At 39.6% G+C, this 9,833-nt stretch overlaps 1 protein-coding gene across 4 annotated transcripts in view; it reads left to right on the top strand.

Annotated features, from left to right (window-relative positions):
- Nucleotides 1-9,833, top strand: part of ARHGAP32 (Rho GTPase activating protein 32) — a 147,799-nt gene that overhangs the window by 90,124 nt on the left and 47,842 nt on the right. The window contains exon 1 of one of the 4 annotated variants that reach the window (XM_024740787.1): nucleotides 3,897-4,204. The exons of the other annotated variants lie outside the window; for them this stretch is intronic. The gene's annotated coding sequence lies outside the window, so the exon portion shown is untranslated. Of the gene's footprint in view, nucleotides 1-3,896; nucleotides 4,205-9,833 lie in introns of those variants that run through there. 4 annotated transcript variants of the gene reach the window in all.

Here is a 9,833-nt window from a genome sequence, read left to right as displayed (position 1 = left end):
CTCTCCCTGGCCCGTCTCTCCCTGACCTGTCTCTCCCTGGTCTGTCTCTCCCTGGCCCGTCTCTCCCTGACCCGTCTCCCCCTGGCCTGTCTCTCCCTGGCCCGCCTCTCCCTAGGCTCGTGTCCTGTTTGTCCTCAAGTCAGATCTAACAGCACCTGTTCCACTTGCTCACGAAATTGCGGTCTCCTCACAATTGACAAGTGTGTCTCATTCATCCTTGTCTCCCCCACAGGATACGTGCACAGTGGATGCACAATTAATGCCTGTAGAATTACTTTATCTTAATATTTACTACTAAAATAAAATTTTAGAATACAGCTTTTAATTTGTAATCCCTGACTTCAGAAAACCTCAGTGATTTCCCTTTGTGCCAGAATTATATACAAAATCTTTAGCCTAGAATTTAAGATGCTCCATAAATACTGAGAACTCATTTATCTTTGTAACCTGTTTTTTCCTTTTCTCCTCTCTGCTCAGCATCAGAACATGTTTCCTTATTCTCCACTCATTTATACTTTGGGTCTGCCCCTTTCCCTGCCTGTGACCTTTCTTCTGCCTGAGATGACTTGCTCTGTTCTTCACGAAGGCTCCTTAAGCTGCTGCTTCACGAACTTGATTGTGCATTCAGTCTGCCTGAGAGAGAGAGAGTTAGAAACTGTAGACCATCATTCGTTAGGGTGGGGCCTGACATTCTGTATGTCTAAGAAACTCCCAGGTAATTCCATAATACTGGTCCTAAGACTGTTTTGAATAACGAGGGACTACATTTCAGCCTACAGTAGCTATTCTTTGTGTCACTCACTTGGAAATAGTGTAGGGCAATGAGTTATTTTGAATTTGATACTTCACTTTTTGTGTGTCTTTCTTCTTCACTTAGATTGTTTTGCTCGTGGATAGATATTCTATTTTATATTAATTTGTATCCTTTATACATAGTGTTTGTTTTAAACCGGTTGATTAATAATTATAAACAAGAATAATGTCCACTGTAGTTATCAAACATGTTTCCTAAACTCCCATTTATGTTTTAGCCAGTGCTAGGGGTGGGCTCCATCTAATCCTTGCCATAAATAAAGCAACTTTTCTGTTTCTGATCATTTCTAGTATTTGTTCATTCACTGATCAGACAATTATTGAGTGCATACCAAGTACTAGGGCTAAAATAGTGAACACAACAGACAAAAATAGTGTTATTTTGTTGTTGGTATTTAAGTGGGATGAGAGGGAGAGAAAGAGGCAAACAAACACATTACATATATACTAAGGTAGGTAAGTGCTCTGGAGAAAAATTAAGCCTAGAAGGGGGGTTGGTACAGGGGTTAGGAAGTACTGGATGTGGTTCATGTGGGGTAGGAGGGTACCCCTCCTACCTCAAAGGAGGGTAGAGTGGTTGGGGACAGGTTCATTAGAAGGTAGCTTTTGAGCAGAGACTCGAAGGAGATGAGGAGTAGAGATACACACGTTACCTGGGGGAAGAGCTTCCCAGAGAGGGAACTGAAAGTGTAAGGACACTGAGCGAGTGTGTTTCGGGGCTTGTTAAAGGATCAGTGGGAAGGCCAGTTTGACTGGAGCAGTGAGTGAGTCAAGACATAGGATGAGGTCTGGAAGTGAAAGGGCATCAGATTCTCCTTGGGGCTCGGGTGACACTGTGTGGATTTTGGCTTTCATTTAAAATTAGATGGGAAGACGTTAGAAGGTTTTGAGCAGAGCTTTGTGACCTGCCTCACCTTACGTAAAGGATCACCTTGCTTGCTGTGTTCAGGACAGGAGATGACATGGGTGTACGCTGTGGAGATGAGCCCACCAAGAGATGTTGGTGGCTTAGACCATGAGGGTAGCTGTGGAAGGAGTGAGATGTGATCTAATTCTGGATATGTTTTTGGCCATGAAACTGGCAGAATTTACAGACGTACTGTCAAGGGTTTGAATAATTCGGGTAATTTTTATGACAGAATGATTGGAAGGTAGCCTTTGCCTTTCCAGTGAGTTGTCTTGTTGCCCCCACTGCCCACACAGATACATCTTAGTCCTTCACAGGATAACCTCCTACAAGAGAAAAATAACAGGTGACCTCTCCTGTGCCATCAGCAGTCTTTAGAAGACAGAGCATAATGCTTTTCAGTCAGCCATATTTTTTAACTTTTTATTTTGAAATAATTATAGTCTCAAAAGAAGTAACCAAAATAGTACAGAGAGGCCCCGTATACTCAAAACCCAGCTTCTCCCACTTGTAACACCCTACATAACTATACTGTACATTATCAAAACCAGGAAATCGGCACTGTCGCAATGCAGGGAACCAGATTGACAGACGTCACTCCAGCTTCACCAGTGTCGGCACAACTCATCTTTACCTCGTGTTTTTATGTGGCACAGAGTGCAGCCTTTAGGTTGCAGGTGAGGGTCATTTTGTCACTCTCCTGCACTCAGGCAAACTACCGGCGAATTTATTTATTCCTCTCTGTGCTCATGTGTTAAGTTGTACCGAGTATTCCCCCAGATGGCTTTTCTACAGCATGGATTCCTCTTCCCCTCCCCCCTTCCTTCGCTCTCTCTCGTTCCTCTTTCCCTTGCCCTCCCTTGCTGTCTTCAGTGCTGAGGAGAGGGGGTAGAAGGAGGGGTGGCTTTGCTTTCTCCACCATGAATAAACTTTAAGAGCCTCATTTCCTATTCAACAAAATCCATAAATTCACAGCTGTCCCACTGGTGAAAATGAACATGTTTCGTTCCTGCCACACACTGGAGTTCTCTGTGGTCTTTCAGATTGTGAAGTCACATCAATTCATTGTTCTTCTTCTTGTGGCCTACCAGTTATCAACACTTCTTTATTCAGAGCTATGAGCAGAAAGGAAGGAATGAATACATTCGATCAGTAGCAGATCTGGGCGCTGTGCGTGATAACTGCTCCCTGGGTGTCTTGAATTCAACAGTTCCTACTTGTTTGACCTCGGCAATTGCTTAATCCTCCGCCTTGGCTTCCTCGCGTCTAGGATGGGAATAGTATTCGAATCAACTTCATAGGGTTATAATGAAGACTATCTGTAAAGTACTTAAAATCTGTCTGGCACGTGTAACATTATTTTGTTTACTGAAAATAAATATGTGAACATGAATTTACATTGGTATAAGTAAAAAGTCATTTGGAACAGAAAATACGTTAATCTCTTCCCGTTCATTTATTTCTTCAACTAATTCTAATTGGGCTAACGCAGTGCAGTACTGTTACTAAGTATAAATAATGAATCTTTTCAATGTTTGTATAAGTAGAGCTACAGTTTTAACACTGGGGCAGTGTATAAAGGAGGAGGTCATAATCAGGAAAATTTAATTCTGGATTTTTTTGCTATTGAAGTATAGCTGACTTATACTGTTGCACAATTCTGGATTTTTAGTCCTCAAAAAACTTTTCAGGTTTTAAAACTTTTTATTTGCGTATTAAAAACTTGTGCATTCCAATCTCAGAATTTTTCACACAGAGGCAGTATAAATTGATCGTTTTTTTGGTCAGTCTAAGTAGAAAACAGTCACAGCTCATTATCAGCAAAGATATTCAAAGTTACGTTTTCCTAGCCTGTTGCTGCCAGTTTAATGACTCAGCCTTTTACAGACAATACTTCCTGCTTGATCAGTTACTTTTCTTATTTTATTTGGGCGTAAATACCATCATTTTTATAGGATACATTGTCTCCCATGTGGATAGCAAATATAAACAACTGAACAGCAAGTGGCTTTTTAAAAAACTAAAGACTGAATATCAATTTCATAGTGGTGTTATTCTGAGCAGAAAATATGCACCTGTGTGAAGCTGGTGGGTGGAGTCATACTGGTAAAGCCTGTTCTGCAAGTGTGGTTGGGCTGGGGCAGTTCTCCTGCGCTGCAAAGCAGGATGTGCAGAGAGAGAGGATTAAGTTCCTCCAAGCAGCGCTCTCGCACACACAAGCTGCTTGGCTTGACTAAAGACCAGAAACGGGGCCAAGAAAACTGCTGAAAGGGGGCCCGGAAGCAGAGCTGGAACCTCAGTGCCGCGAAGCTCTGACTTGGAGTTATCCCATGGTGGATAAGGTCTGAGCCAGTGTGATTTTGATTCATTCGGCACACGTTTGCATGGAATGCTGAGCCGTGGTATCCTGTCGAGTCTACTGCCAAGTGCAATCATCTGGAATAATTTTAATTACTGATCCTAAAACTTGTGCCACAGCAAGAGGTAAGGACATCGCAGTCAATTATTCAAACGTTTGACCCCAGCGATACTCAGAATATTTCCCTGAGACTGTTTTTATATTACATTTGGGCACATGCTTCCTTGGCTGCTTTTAGGTGAGTGGTTAATTATTTAGTTATCCAAAAAATTGAATAATTGAGCTTTAAGGTTTGTCATGTTTGTAGAGCGATGATCATTTTTTCAAGTAGATCGTACTACGTAGGTATTATCTCTTACTTTCCTAGTTTTAGGAAATACTCATCTTAAAATTTCAAATCAGCTTATTTCTTAATGCTTTCTAGACCTCAGGTTAAGGTACAAAGGTTTGCATGTTTAAAAGAACATACCTTTGTTTCATAAGCAACAAGTATATATCATATTTAAAAGATTTTCCCTGCTGGGTAAATAGCATCTCAATTATTGACTCATAGAAAATAGGCAGCACTGCTTTACCATAAAGAATTTGGTAGACTGTATAAAGGGACTGTTCAAATTAGCACAAAGAAGTAACCCTTCTGCCCTTTTATCTTCAAGTATTGTTTTTCTTTTTTTCCCTCATTGGCATTAGTACGGATAACTGTCTATCCATGATATGTTGGTATTAACTCTTTTCTCCTCTTGCAGAGATTTTCTTACCGTTAGGGTAGTATTCCATATTTATATGGTGCTTCTTCAGATCTTGGTTATAAATGCTTTTCATTAAGATAACATGGAGACCACAATTTTCTCTGAATCACAGATTAGTCCTGTTAAGAAGCTGAACATTTTTCTTTTCTACTACTCTTTAAATAATATTGATATTTTAATTTTCAAAACCACAAATGGGGGAACCTCAGAATTTAGAGCTCTTTTCCACTGTCAACTTTTAAAGAGGCACTAGTTGCTCATATGATAATGGTTTGAGACTGTAACTTCTCTTTTTTAACATATTATGTAGTACTATATGATATTCAGTAGGAGACAGCAGAAATCTAAAGTTTCTTAGGTTAAGTTTACACATAAGACAATTAGAGGGGGAAGAACTAGGAAGTGACCCTGTGTTTGTGTGCACCCTTCCTTAGTGATCTCAGCCCTGAATTTAGGAGGTACAACCAGATGTGATCAAACCTGGTTTGGAAAGCTGACTCAGGGTCTGATTAGCCTTGTACCGTGGAAGATTCTGAAAGTGTTCAGGGAAATTATAGTGGTGAAGTAACTCCTGTTTATTGACACTTGCAGAGTTAAGTGGTTGGCATATGTAATTTCATGTAAGCGTTGTAGTAACCCCGAGTGATGGTATTGTTATAGTCATTCTCACTGTGTATTTGAGGGAATTGAGACTTAAATAGGTCATTTGCTCAAGACCTTGCAAATTGGGAAGTGATTAGAGAATGGATTCAAGCCCTTAGGTCTGTCTGACTGCAAGGCCCATGTTCTTATTTCTCATGCCAAAGGTCAGGTCTTTTGTAGGGCAGGCTTCTAAGACTTCTGCCTTTAAATAAAGAGTTCTTATTATCAGTTCTGTCTTCTTCAAATATGGAGCTTTGCCCCTCCAGCTCCTGCAAAAGAAAATGTTGGGGTTGGGGAGAAACAACCCACAAAAACAAACAAAACCCACCCTGATCATATCAGTGTTCCACACCAAACTTCATAGCCTCATAAAGTGCAGAGGGTTATTTGACATCAAACTGAATATGATTACATTTTAATCTAATAAAAAAAGAAAGAAAGAATTTCAAGAAAAGTATTTTCACACTGTTAAGATTAAGGTTCTACATGTTCAGACTTCTAGAACCTTATCATGTTACTGATTTCTTAAGAATATGTAGTTATTATAATTTATAAATAAGTGTTCTCTTAAAATAGTACTAGTTTTTAAGCTTCATATCAAATAGTACTAGTTCATCCTGGAAAAATAAGAGCTTAGATCATTTAAAAATTCTTAGCAGAGAGGCTTCTATAGTCTTTTTATTATAACCCACTCTAGTGTTAGAATCCTTTAGTGTCAGGAATTTATAGCCGCCTCATGTTTCCTCCTACTCTCCTTTGCTAAAATGCAAATCTTTCTGTTCTGTATTTAGAAATGAAATTAGTCAGAGTCTTTTATATAACTAAAGGGGTAAAGTAAAAAAAAAATTCTTACTTTGTTTTTGTACAGAGTTGAGGAACAAAACCAATCACATATATTGTTTTAATTTATAATTTAAAATATAAAAATCAGTATCAGGGGCTTCCCTGGTGGTGTAGTGGTTGAGAATCTGTCTGTCGACGCAGGGGACACAGGTTCAAGCCCCAGTCCGGGAAGATCCCACATGCCGCGGAGCAACTAAGCCCGTGTGCCACAACTACTGAGCCTGCGCTCTAGAGCCCGTGAGCCACAACTGCTGAGCCCACGTGCCACAACTAGTGAAGCCCGCGCGCCTAGAGCCCGTGCTCCACCACAAGAGAAGCCACCACAATGAGAAGCCCGTGCACCACAATGAAGAGTAGCCCCTGCTCTCTGCAACTAGAGAAAAGCCCGTGCTCAGCAACGAAGACCCAACGCAGCCAAAAATAAAATAAATAAATTTATTAAAAAAAAAAAATCAATATCAGTTTTAGCAGGAAGAATGTAAAATTTACTTATATTACCCTAAAATCACATAAGCTAAATTTGAGCTTTCTTTTTATTATTATTTTTTAACATCTTTATTGGAGTATAATTGCTTTACAATAGTGTGTTATTTTCTGCTTTATAACAAAGTGAATCAGCTATACGTATACATATATCCCCATATCTCCTCTCTCTTGCCTCTCCCTCCCACCCTCCCTATCCCACCCCTCCAGGTGGTCACAAAGCCATGTTGGTTTCTGAAATTCGTAGCTCCGAGAACAGTAAAAGGAGCATGTAAATAATGTCTTATTGGAACCTGATGCCCATTTTCCCAAGGGAACTATGATTTTTAAAGCTTCAACATAGCACGCCCTTTGTGGTTTATCACTGTTGATGTCCTGCTCTAGCAAGAGCAACGCCATGAGGTTGCTTTGGTTTCATTCTTAACCCTGAAAAAGAGACATATTTTTATTCAAATACGCAAATATTTTCGTTAACCACAGGCATGCTATTCCACGTAAGAGTTGTGTTGGATATTCTGAAGAAGCAGTTGGTTGACAGTTTTCTGCTTCTCTTTTTCCAGGTGAATTGTTCGCATCTCCTGTGTCTGAAAAGCTCTTCTCTAAAATTTACTACAGATTTATTTTCCATATCTATTAGTGTCATCCATTTGCATTCCACTCAGTAGTGCCTTTTGAAATGCCTCCTCTTCTCTCTTATGAGTAAATGGAAGCCTATTTGACTTATGTAACTGTTAGTAGCTTTACAAATTTTCAAACAAGAGCCATCACTGTCAGTGCTATTTTAAATTCAGTATTGCACGTACATGACATTTCTCAAATACCTGGTTTCCTCCCTTTGAGGTTGGAATGTACAGATATCAAAACTGTTACAGTCGTCCACATTCCAGAACCTCATCCCTGGGCTGGCCCCAGATATTACCCTGGCAGCTGTTACACACATCATTTAGAGAGCTGTGCTTTTTCTCTTACTTCTGAAATTGTTTATGATATATTGATCAGAAATGATTCTCTACTTTCTTATTTCATAATAACTTCAACAGTACGTTAAGATTTAATACTCAAGCTTATCTCCCTATTTTCTTTGACATCTACATATTTTCTTTGACATCTACTTTGGGATGGGTGGGGGGGCGTCAGTGAAACTCAAGGCTGAAACTGCTTTATTCCTGCTTTAAAAATTAGAAGAAAACTCAGTAGTTCCTAGAGAGACAGTGAGGATTTTGCATTTTGAGTATCAACCTGGTAGAATATAAGTTTTCAGAAATTCAGAATGTATAGATACTATTTACCTTTTTTTCTCTTACTACAGTGAATTCCTGAAACATAGTTCAAAAATTAATCTTTATAAAGTATATGGCACTTTCTAGTAAAAGCAGTATTATAAATGGCCATTGTAGTGTTCACCAGAGACTTGCTAGCAAATAAATCAAAGAAACAGTAGTGTATCATATATTATGAAATTACTGGAATTTCTGTATTTTCCTTCAGTTTTCATTGGAGATCTAGTTTAGGATTCAGTTTATCTTTTTCTTCATCTTGCCTTTTTTTAGCACTGGGAAGATGCCAGTGAGTGGAGCCAGGGAAAGGGCAGATCTAGCAAGATAGACCAGAAGATTTACAGAGAGAAAAATAGAGTCAGTGACAGAGTTTCTTAGATGTGTCCTTATCCATCAAATAAAAACCTACTCTGAGTTTGGTTTGCAAGAAACTCTTTAACTCTGATTTGGATGCTGTTTTTTTGTAAGACTAAAAAAACACATCATCGGGCTTCCCCGGTGGCGCAGTGGTTGAGAGTCCGCCTGCCAATGCGGGGGACGCGGGTTCGTGCCCCGGTCCGGGAGGATCCCACATGCTGCGGAGCAGCTGGGCCCGTGAGCCAATGGCCGCTGAGCCTGGGCTCCTCAACGGGAGAGGCCACAGCAGTGAGAGGCCCGCATACCGCAAAAACAAAAAACAAAAACAAAAAAAACACATCATCAGAATCATTCATGTGTATTTTCAGTCACTGGCTTGAAGAACTTCCTTTACATCATTTTTCATCCTTTTGCTTTATTTATGTTAAAGCTCTTCTATATTATGAAAAAGGAAAAGTTACAAAAGGTTCTATATTTCAGTTACTGGAAAAAGTGTTTTTAGTTCAGTTTGTTTAATATTTGAGTAACATAATCTTGCTCATATAGAAATTTTTCTTTAAAATTTTGTCAAATTACTACTCTAGTGAATCAGTTTAATTTCTAAGTCCGTTTATTTTCAAATAAAAGCTTTGTTGGTTTAGTTTAAAACTAATTTAACTGATATACTCAAAGCTATAAACTAAGTAAATATTATATCATATTTTTCCCAGCATGAGTGCTGACTAAACTGGTTCAAAAGCTACGTTGCTGAGTTGCTGACAGATCCTTTCAGGACATGCTAAAAATAAGTTAATTTTGGCATCTCTTCCCAATATCCCTTTTAATAAATTTGAAAATGCTGAGTAACACAGTTCACTTCAGCTCTTTGATTAAGAATGTAAATATAAATCTATGTCATATTTCTTTGCTGCTATTTAAGGCATCAGCAACCTATTACAGTTTTCCTGTTTTTAGAATTCTTTGTCTATACTTGTACCCTATAGAATTTTATGTTTGTGTTCTTTTATTGAAAGACACTTCTAATACGTTTGCAGAATCCCTGTGTTTTTTACAATTTCTAAGAGGGACTCTTCCCTTGGCTTAAGGCTTTAGTTTTTTAAGTTGCCACTTGCCTTCTCCAGTCTTTCGTACTCATTTACATCCCTGCAATGGATACAGGGCAAGTAGGAGTAAAGGAGATTTACGACATGAGTATAAAAGCAAGACTTTAAAAATGCATTTAGGGCTTCCCTGGTGGCGCAGTGGTTGAGAGTCCGCCTGCTGATGCAGGGGACGCGGGTTCGTGCCCCGGTCCGGGAAGATCCCACATGCCGCGGAGCGGCTGGGCCCGGGAGCCATGGCCACTGCACCTGCGCGTCCGGAGCCTGTGCTCCGCAACAGGAGAGGCCACAACAGTGAGAGGC

This window comes from Neophocaena asiaeorientalis, unplaced genomic scaffold (genome assembly GCF_003031525.2).
Source record: "Neophocaena asiaeorientalis asiaeorientalis breed wild unplaced genomic scaffold, Neophocaena_asiaeorientalis_V1.1 scaffold308, whole genome shotgun sequence".
NCBI classification, from domain to species: domain Eukaryota; kingdom Metazoa; phylum Chordata; class Mammalia; order Artiodactyla; family Phocoenidae; genus Neophocaena; species Neophocaena asiaeorientalis.
The sequence above is the reverse complement of the archived record's forward strand: the minus strand, read 5'-3'. Positions and strand labels throughout refer to the sequence as shown.